Source organism: Limulus polyphemus, unplaced genomic scaffold (assembly GCF_000517525.1).
Source record: "Limulus polyphemus unplaced genomic scaffold, Limulus_polyphemus-2.1.2 Scaffold1795, whole genome shotgun sequence".
Taxonomy (NCBI): Eukaryota; Metazoa; Arthropoda; class Merostomata; order Xiphosura; family Limulidae; genus Limulus; species Limulus polyphemus.
Window position 1 is genome coordinate 106013 of NW_013667405.1, and position 9749 is coordinate 115761.

The following is a 9749-nucleotide window of genomic DNA, read 5'->3' on the forward strand; positions in this document are numbered from 1 at the left end:
GAATTCTCTGACAATGCTGGATAGTAGAGTAGTAGGCTAGGCGTGGACTCAGCAGCCCAGTCAGTGAATCCAGTGATACTTCGCACGTGGCCAGTTGCCGCGAAAACGCATTTCGCAGCTTGGGGTCATGGAAGCGTTAAAAGGGTGATAGTAAAGATCCACTACTTGATCAGAAAAAAGAGTAGCCCAAATAGTTAGTGGTGAGTACTGTTGACTAGCTGCTCTCTCTCTAGTTTGTTAAACCATATTAGTTACGGTTATGCACAGATAATCTAGGCGGAGCTTCGTGTGAAATTCTGACACAAACAAACAAAAACAAATAATCTAATGCTAAATTCGTTATTCCATTTTTGACCTCCACTATACAGGTCACAGAGCAAGCGACTTCATTAAAGTTATACAGAGGTTGAGTACGTTATATAAAAACGATTCAGAAGCATCTCAAAATCGTTAAAGTCCATGTTGTCACGGTCGGTCATGCCCTATCTGACGATCGTGATTCTTGACAATAGCCTTGCAGCGTAGTTTTTATTGCAAAAGTTCCACTGCAAGGCTGCCATATAAAAAGCACATTCCATTCAACCATAGTGCTCTCCGTAATCCATGTACGATATGAAGACAACGGCTTACCAACACCCGTTTCAACGGTCTGATTGCACAGAAATCCATAGATGACTTGACTTGCATGTCTTTGTACGGAATAGCATGAATATCCGTTTCATCCTTTAGCTGCTTGAGGTATGCGATGATTGAACTGGAGGTAGGACTGTAAGTCTTATTTTGTTGAACCCATAACTGTGTTAGTCTCGTTTCCACATGGAGATTCTTCTTGATTATGTTGCTAAAAGTTGCCTGTAGCACGCGAACAGTTCTTTCCACTGACCTTTGTTTTTGTGAATTCTCACCTGTTATAAGATAACTTACTTTGCTTATAACGCTTGGAATACAACCTATTGCAGGTCGCATTCTCGATTAATCTGGTGTCCTACGATGATCCATATTCCTTTGTTCTTCAATTGTTCTTTATCCATAAATGTGACAGGGAAAGAGTTAAACTTAACGGAAAACAAGCTAGATGAGAACGAATGGGACTAATATGTGGATCTACTGACCCACTTCTGCAAATGAAAAGCAAATGCATGCTGCGAACAAAATCACACGTGCAGCGAGCTTTTTCCATTTACCATTCGACGAATTTTTCTATTGCGTGTTTTATAAGACACTAAATTCCGTTTCTTTAATCTTTGTTTGGTTTCAAATATTTACGCAAACTATCAGCACTATTCGTCCCAAAGGAAGGCAGTTGGCCAACAGCACCTACTGCCAACTCTTTGACTATTCTGATCAAATATGGGGATTTATTTGTCATTCTTTCTTTTTCTTTTTTTGTAAAAAGTTTTTTATGCGGGCAGATCAAATAAAGTCAGCCTTTGTTATTTTTGTGGCTGGAGCGTATCACGTGTTCTAGGCGAGTAAAATCAACTTTACACTTGTAACCACTGCAGACGTCTACCGATTGGCAGTTAGTTTAACAGTCTCTGCTGGCCCTATTACCTATTTCTGGATAAATCTTCGAAAGATATTGACGAAAAGCGAACATGAGATGTGACGACCTATTATCTTGTCAAGATTTCACCTGAGTTTTAGCATCATTTCATGTAGTAACACAGAACTGATCTCTTGTCAAGATTTCACCTGAGTTTTAGCATCATTTCATGTAGTAACACAGAACTGGTCATTTGCCAATAAAAATTATCTATGCATGCAATAAAATTACACTATAATTTTACAAAACAAAACAGTTGATATGTAAAAGATAAAAATAAATGATTATATGAACGTGAAAGATGGTAGTTGGGATGTGGATATACGATGCATCATGATTTTGTTCGTCTTTTCAGTGTTTGAAGAGTTATCTAAACAAACGTCATGGTGAACGGATGGTTTGATGCCTTTAGAGACAACAATGAAGCATCGTACTACAGCTTATCGAACAGAACGTCTGCCGTTCATGATATGCGGACTATCATCATTTGTATCAGTTTTTCAACTTTCTATGTCGCCTTTCTCTTAATATTTCCTGGGATAAGGAAGAAGGTAAGTTATATTTATCTTCAACAGTTGATGCTAGAGATTTACAGTCATGCATATTCTTGTAATCATGCCTTTCAAAAATTTGACATACACAAACTTGTTTTACATAAACGTTTATACATTATTCTCTGATCATTTTCTTTTCCGGGCTTCCTAAGGTCAAATCGCTACAACAACAATCCCCAGTTTTCCGAAAATTATATATTCCATCACACACGACGTAGAGATTTGTATGTTACTAAAATATGTGAGTTACCATTATTTACAGGCATATATGGATCATTACACGTGTGTGTGCCTTGTCAGATAAGACGTGGTATAAGATTAAATAACACACTGATGTTTTCTAATTAATCACAGTGTTACACAAATCAAAATATCGCTATACTATATATCTGAGTTTGCAGAAATTGTGCCGCATAACTGCGGTGTGATGATATGTTGGGTAAAAACAACACAATTTTCATTGTACTGTTTTTGTTTTCAATCTCCAAAGGTATAACTCGCAGGAAATAGCCTTCCTTTTGTTTAGCTAAAAGTTATTATCAAGGCAACTTTAAACACTCCCCGAAGGTAGAAATGAACCTCTATTATTTGTGTCGTGGAAAAACGAAGTATGGCTAATGCTAATAGTAATAAACTACTTGGAAGCACAGGAAAAAAAGGGTTAATTTTAGCATGTTATCCTCAATACATCAACTCTGCATGAAATAGACTTTTGAACAATTTCTCGTGAATGTTTTATATATGGAAGAATACAATTTATTTTTGTAGCTTCTCTTACCTCTAGCCCCCAGTGGCACAGCGGCATGTCTGCTGACTTACAACGCTAGAATCCAGGTTTCGATACCCGTGGTGGGCAGAGCACAGATAACCCATTGTGTAGCTTTGTGCTTAATTACAAACAAACAAACAAACTATTACCTCTATCTCACCATATACGAACATTCGCATTTGTAGAAGGTTGAACGCACCTTTTGTTTAATAAACTTAACACCTAGAACCTTTAGAAATCCCTATAAGAAGAAGAATAAAAAAGATATTTTGAGAGTTTGATTAGACTTTTCGTCTAGACTTTAGGGCGATTTTTGTCTCCCTAACTGTTGGCAGATAATAGATAAGGTTTTGAGTTTTCTGTTGATTCAAGAGAAAGAATAAGTTTAAAACTGAGAATTTAGAAAATAAAAACTAATCAAACTAAAAGAAAAAAAATTCAATTTATAAGACATTGATTAAACAGACGTAAAGTTTAAAAACATTCGACATCTCACAGCCACTTTTTATTCCTTTTTAGTTACAGGGCGTAATAAAAATATCGAATATCAAATACATAGTAAGGTATATGTGTGTATTACCAAATATATCATTACCATAGGCTCGTTACAATCTCCACCTTACAACGAATGTAACCGCTGAACACCATCCTTGTTTTATGTTCTTGTTGTTTCGGTTTACTAACTTTCCTTGACTGCTATGGTTCCCCAGTGGCTCAGCACTAAGTCTCAAGGCTTGTAAAGTTAAAAACCGAGTTTCGATTCCCGTGATGGGCACAGCATAATATAAATCCATTGTGTGACTTTGTGATCAACAAACAAACAAAACTGATTGCCTTGTTTCTATATCTTTTAATCAAATTTCAGTACCGGTTAAATTTGTGTAAATAAATTAAGTCATTCCCTGATGTGTTTTTGTTTGATTTTCATATTTATTCATATTGCTGAAAGAATATGTTGTGATATATATATATATACAATTTCCCTGCATTGTTTTTATGCTTGTTTTTATCCTTTTTGGCAATTTCTAAATATTTTCTTTTATTGTTTTTTTATCTGTAAGCAAAGCTGGTCATGTGTTAAAAAAAGAAAAGACTTCTAATTACATTTACAAAACTGACTAACAAGCATTAAAAGTTTTATTTTCGTTTAGGGTTCAGTTGCAACTCTGAATATTGTTGAGATCACGATTTAAGATCCGAATCTGAACATTTAAACATAAAATAACTTTACAAACATATTGTATACGTCGTCTTGGTGTGTTCTTTAATATGGATTTCAAAAGCCTTTTGTCCCGGCATGGCCAGGTGGTTAAGGCGCTCGACTCGTAATCTGTGGGTCGCGGGTTCGAATCCCCGTCACACCAAACATGCTCGCCCTTTCAGCCGTGGGGGTGTTATAGCGTGACGGTCAATCCCACTATTCGTTGGTAAAAGTGTAGCCCAAGGGTTGGCGGTGATGACTAGCTGCCTTCCTTCTAGTCTTACACTGGTAAATTAGGAACGGCTAGCGCAGATAGTCCTCGTGTAGCTTTGCGCGAAATTCATAACAAACAAACAAATCAAAAGCCTTGTTTATGCTATAAAAAAGCCAAATAACAACAACATGTATTTCTCATTACGTACTATAATACACGGCTCAACGACGCTGCGCTAGTAGAAATATATCTTGCAATCACATTAGTAAGACGAAACCTGGGACGCTGCGCTAGTAAAAATATATCCTGCAATCACATTAGTAAGACGAAACCTGGGACGCTGCGCTAGTAGAAATATATCTTGCAATCACTTAGTAAGACGAAACCGGGGACGCTGCGCTAGTAGAAATATATCCTGCAATCACATTAGTAAGACGAAACCTGGGACGCTGCGCTAGTAGAAATATATCCTGCAATCACATTAGTAAGGCGAAACCTGGGACGCTGCGCTAGTAGAAATATATGCTGCAATCGCATTAGTAAGACGAAACCTGGGACGCTGCGCTAGTAAAAATATATGCTACAATCACATTAGTAAGACAAAACCTGGGTATCCAATTTAAAGTTGATTTGCGGAATTAAATCATTTAAAAGATCAGAACCCAGATCGTTAAACTGAGATACTGAATAAAGAAGTATTTTATCCCAAAACTCTAAAAATCAACTTCTGCCAACAAACCATATGTCTTATTAATTAGTTGAGAGCAAAGAAGTTTAATTTCGTATTTTTTTTTAAATATGTGATTTCATATGTTCCCATCGTGTAAAATATAGTAACTTAGATTATTGGGGATTTATCATAAAATTATGTAGTAGGGCAGCAAAATGTTCAAAATCTTCGGAAAACAGACTTCAACTCTTCGAGAAATCGGATACCTGGAAGAAAAGGCAGGGGGAGGGGAGGTGCGTAATTGAACCAAATCTATTATGAACTTTCTTTTCCCAGTTTCTCTGCAGTGGTGGATAAATATAACACACTGTATTAGTGAATGAAACGCTGGCATGAGAAATAGTATGTGAAATATATATATTATTTTTTTCAACACACATTTAGACAAAACTCGCTATAAACTCGAACAAGAAGTTGTGTTTATGACGATACCCCGTAAATAGAAACTAACTATACATATTTCATAATCGCCATACTGGTAATTTACTGGTGGGGGATTGCTGACATGACAAACCAATATAGTGTAAAATCCGACAAGGATCTAGGTGCTGGAAATGGATGGCAATAATGACTTTTTTTTTCAAACTGCTAAGCTGAAATACTATTAAGCCTATTTTCTATTTAGTAATATGATAAATTGTGCTCGCGTATTTTACCATTGCCTCAGTGTTATACTCTCGTGGAAAGGAGGTTGATGCTTTGCTTGGGATTTTTATGTAACAAACAAGAATGTACAAAAGGTTTCATATAAAATATTAGAGTTTATGTCTAAAAATATAGCTTCTTCCTGTTTTTTTTTCTTTCAGAAATTGCCAACACTTGTCTGTGTGACCGTTAGTCTCTTTATTGGAATTGCTATCGTGCGTAAGTAGACACTTTATTTTTTGTTCAACATTACGTGTTCTGACCCAAAGCTCAAAATATGGAATTTTTAGTGGTGGGACAAATTTTAATGTAACGTGAGGTACCTTTTGAAAACTTGTTTTATATTGATCGCTGTGTTAAAAGAGCTTCATATTTCCATAAGGAAAGTTTTATTAAAAGCAATAAACTGCAAGTAGTCTCCAATTGCACACATTACAAGCCAGAGTCGTAATGGAAAAATAAGATGACTTTTCAATACGAAACAAACAAACATCACTGGTGGGACAAATCAAAGCGTTTATGGAAAACTGCCCAACTAATATACACGCTGTTTTAAACACTGACGGATCATTAAAATTTTTCTCACATACTACCCTATAGTTCTTCATATTTTTATTAATAATAATGGATTAAACGTTTTAATTTTCCCATACTTTGTAGTTGTTACCACTGTAGCTTCTTATTCAGTTGGCAAAACAAACGCCGTTTTTCCATCCATGATCTGTAGCATATTATTGTTAATGTGATGCTCTTGTGATATTTTAATATAGTTATATATTGTCTCTCTTTGGAGAAGATACTGTTCTGGATGTCTGTAACCCGTATATTAAACTTTGGAATGTCTTGAACGTCACGATATTCATAAATCGATGTTAATCCAGAACTGTAACGTTTCTTCAGTTTTAAATAACGGTTACAGACATCCAGAACAATAAATTTTCCTCAGTTTTAAGTAACAGTTACAGACATCCAGAACTGTAACTTTTCCTCGGTTTTAAATAACGGTTACAGACATCCAGAATTATAGCTTTTCCTCAGTTTTAAATAACGGTTACAATCCAACAAGAATAAGATTATAACAGTGGTAATCTCGGCTTTAATACACAAAACCTATTACGTAATACATGGCTAACCTAGAACCACATATACGTTTATGAATTTTAGACGAACTTGTACATATATGATAAAACGTATCATTTTATACATTCTCTGTTATCCTAGAATTCCTTCAAATGTAGTTTTAAAAATAGACATTATAAAATGCCATGTCTCGTTTGTTTTATTGTTCAGATCTCCGTTTTTATAGTATAATAACTATATCATTAAGGAAAATTAGAGTCCAAGAGGCAATTACAGCATTTAATCATTCATTAACTCTACAAAAGAAAATATATTGCCAATGATTTTCTATTACGTATAGTAAAGAAATGTTGGAAATGTGAATATTGAAAGTTTGGCCAAACATTTGTTCTTGGGTCCCGATATAATAAACTACTTTATCGTCACAACGTCGTGTTATCTATGTACTATCTATCTAACCCGTTTTAAGTGTTATGTATAAATAGTTTTTAGTGTGACATCTATATATGTAGTAACAGTTAGAGCTTTCAGCCGCTCTCCATTGTTATGCCAGTCGTATAATCAATACAGTAAAGCTTAAAACATATACCTAACAGTGTAACAACTCCTGCACACACCATACGTGTTTAATATTGGACACAAAGAGATGTTTCTCATTAAATTGTCCGATTTTATTCGTCACTTTCTCTGGACTACTTATATTGTAATTCAATACAAAATAATAAATGGATTTGAAATTTTGTGGTTATTTGTTTTATGCAGATCGCCATCTCAACAAACTCATGATTGAGCCCGCTTTAAACCATTTTAACTTTAATGGGAAAGAGACGTAATCAGAGGTGTCGCTAGGTGCATAAAAGATTCAGGGCACGGGCCTCGTGTGCCAGTGCCTAGCAACGCCTCTGGACGAGATAAACACATTTATTTATCTCCCTCTTGGAAATGCTTTATAATGCCCTCTTCTTCCTAACTGCCTAGTAATGGCATACAGAACGTATGTTTATGTACCACATTTTGTATAACTTATCTTGTAAAACTTGATATTTTTATTGGGCTAAAAATTTTAAGTCATAATGACCTTGTTATAAGAATGATATTACTGAGATAGTGGAAGAACTTCATTGACATAATTGACTTAAGCTATGTTCTGAACTTCCTTTGTCTTCTCGCTGATTTGTTAGCCTTATTGGTTATCAATAAACTGACCTTGTGGAGTTACCAACCCAAGGGTGAAGTGGAAAAACTGAGTTGTCATTAAGTTTTCTTGATTGTGTTTGACCCAATTATAATAGATGATGCCAATTAATCAGGTTGTTTTTATTTTTTATAAAAATTTATTTGTTTAACATTCAAATCCTCCCTATTATTTTATCCCCCGATCTTTTTTTTTCGATTTTTATCTGAAATTACTAAGCGGTAACTTTGTACAACGAAAAAAACACTTTTTTAAAATAAATTCTCAATTCATGAAAATGGGGTTAAGAAAGTTACCAAGAAATAACGAGGATAAATGTACAGTGATAAGCTAGGGTTTCATGCTATTTTACTTTTCTATTAAAAACTGTTATACGCCCCTGCAATAAGAAAATCTTGGTCTTCATGTAACTTTGACTAGAAAAAAAAACTACGTATTTGAAGAAAATCAAACATATGGCCTGCAATACTTCAAAACTTTGAAATTATGTTTTGTTTGTGAATATTGACTGCAAAGATTTAGTGAAAACTTCTATACTGTTCAAATAAAACGTTGTTTTAGTCTTATAGTATGATATGTTTGTGTCATAATTCATTGTATCTTCATATAGTTCCAGATTACAATTATTTCACGATTTTGAAACATCAACTTTAGTTCTGGTTTGATCAAGAATCCTATTGTTGAAGTTCCACAAATATGGCCCTCGGATACGTCGTCCATTCTAAACTGTTTTGCTTTCCCTCTGGTCTCTTGGCCTTAGTAATTACCACTAAGTTGGCCTCGTGGGGTTGCCAGCACGAGAAGTTTGTGGGAATAGAGGAATAACTAGCACTACAGAATAGCCAAGTCCTTTCCCCCCAAAAAATGTGGACCGTTTCTTCTACAAAAATAATTTAAGCGATTTAAGTGCAAGTCAAGGGTCTATTCAATTATTCAAAAGATAGACCTTTTAGAATTTTTAGAACACTGGGGTGGTCATTAGAGCGTTTGACGCCCCCCCCCCACCTCTCGGGATACGTTCCCCCATGGGAAGATAGAAGTGCCACTAATTAAGTTTTTCTGCTTGTATTTAATCAGTTATTTTAGGTAATGTCTTTTTCTAAGTCATTTGTTTTGTTATTTCTACTCTGGAGTTCAGAGGAATCCGAGTATTGGGAAAATGACTCTTAGTTTATAAATTGACCGATCATGCCAGGAAGCTTAAATTAAATTATGTTTTCCTTTAAAATTCAGTTTCAATTCGTTTCAGTTAATTCCGTAGGTTTGATTTTATTTCCAGTATCTATCCCCCATTGCTTGTTTTTACCCCACCTTTTCTCTAGCCTTCACAAGTTTAGTGTTAAATATTGATTGCATTTGCTTCTTTTACAAGAATCATCTTGACTTTTTCATATTCGTAGTCGAAATACTTTCAGCTTATAAAAATGTAATGTGATTTGATTTGTCTATCATTTTCAATGCGAGAAATTTCTAAAATTTTGTTGTGATTGATTGTTTTTAAAAAACATTAACATATTCCCTTTGTTTTAGAATTTGTTTTAAATGTTGATCAGAAAGTTCCACTTTATATACACAGTAAGTTTCAATCTTGATTAATATTCTTTAAAGTATTTTTTACTTTGATACCTTATTTTGCCTATTGCATTAGTCATCACTTCTAGCTATAAATTGCAAAAGCACCGCAGAAACTGCGGACCTCGGACCTCACCTTACAAAATGGCGTCATGTCAAATTAAGTAATAATATTTTTGGCTGAGATCAAATTATAACTGATAAATTTTCTTTATTTTCGATAAAAATATTAGTTCTTTTATT

General features: G+C 34.7%; 1 long non-coding RNA gene across 1 annotated transcript in view; it reads left to right on the forward strand.

Moving 5' to 3' along the window:
• Window positions 1-5878, forward strand: part of LOC111087150 — an 8775-nt gene extending 2897 nt beyond the window's left edge. The window contains exons 2-3 of the long non-coding RNA XR_002611866.1: window positions 1902-2097; window positions 5821-5878. This is a non-coding gene — a long non-coding RNA (uncharacterized LOC111087150). The remainder of the gene's footprint in view (window positions 1-1901; window positions 2098-5820) is intronic.
• Window positions 5879-9749: the final 3871 nt, after the last annotated feature.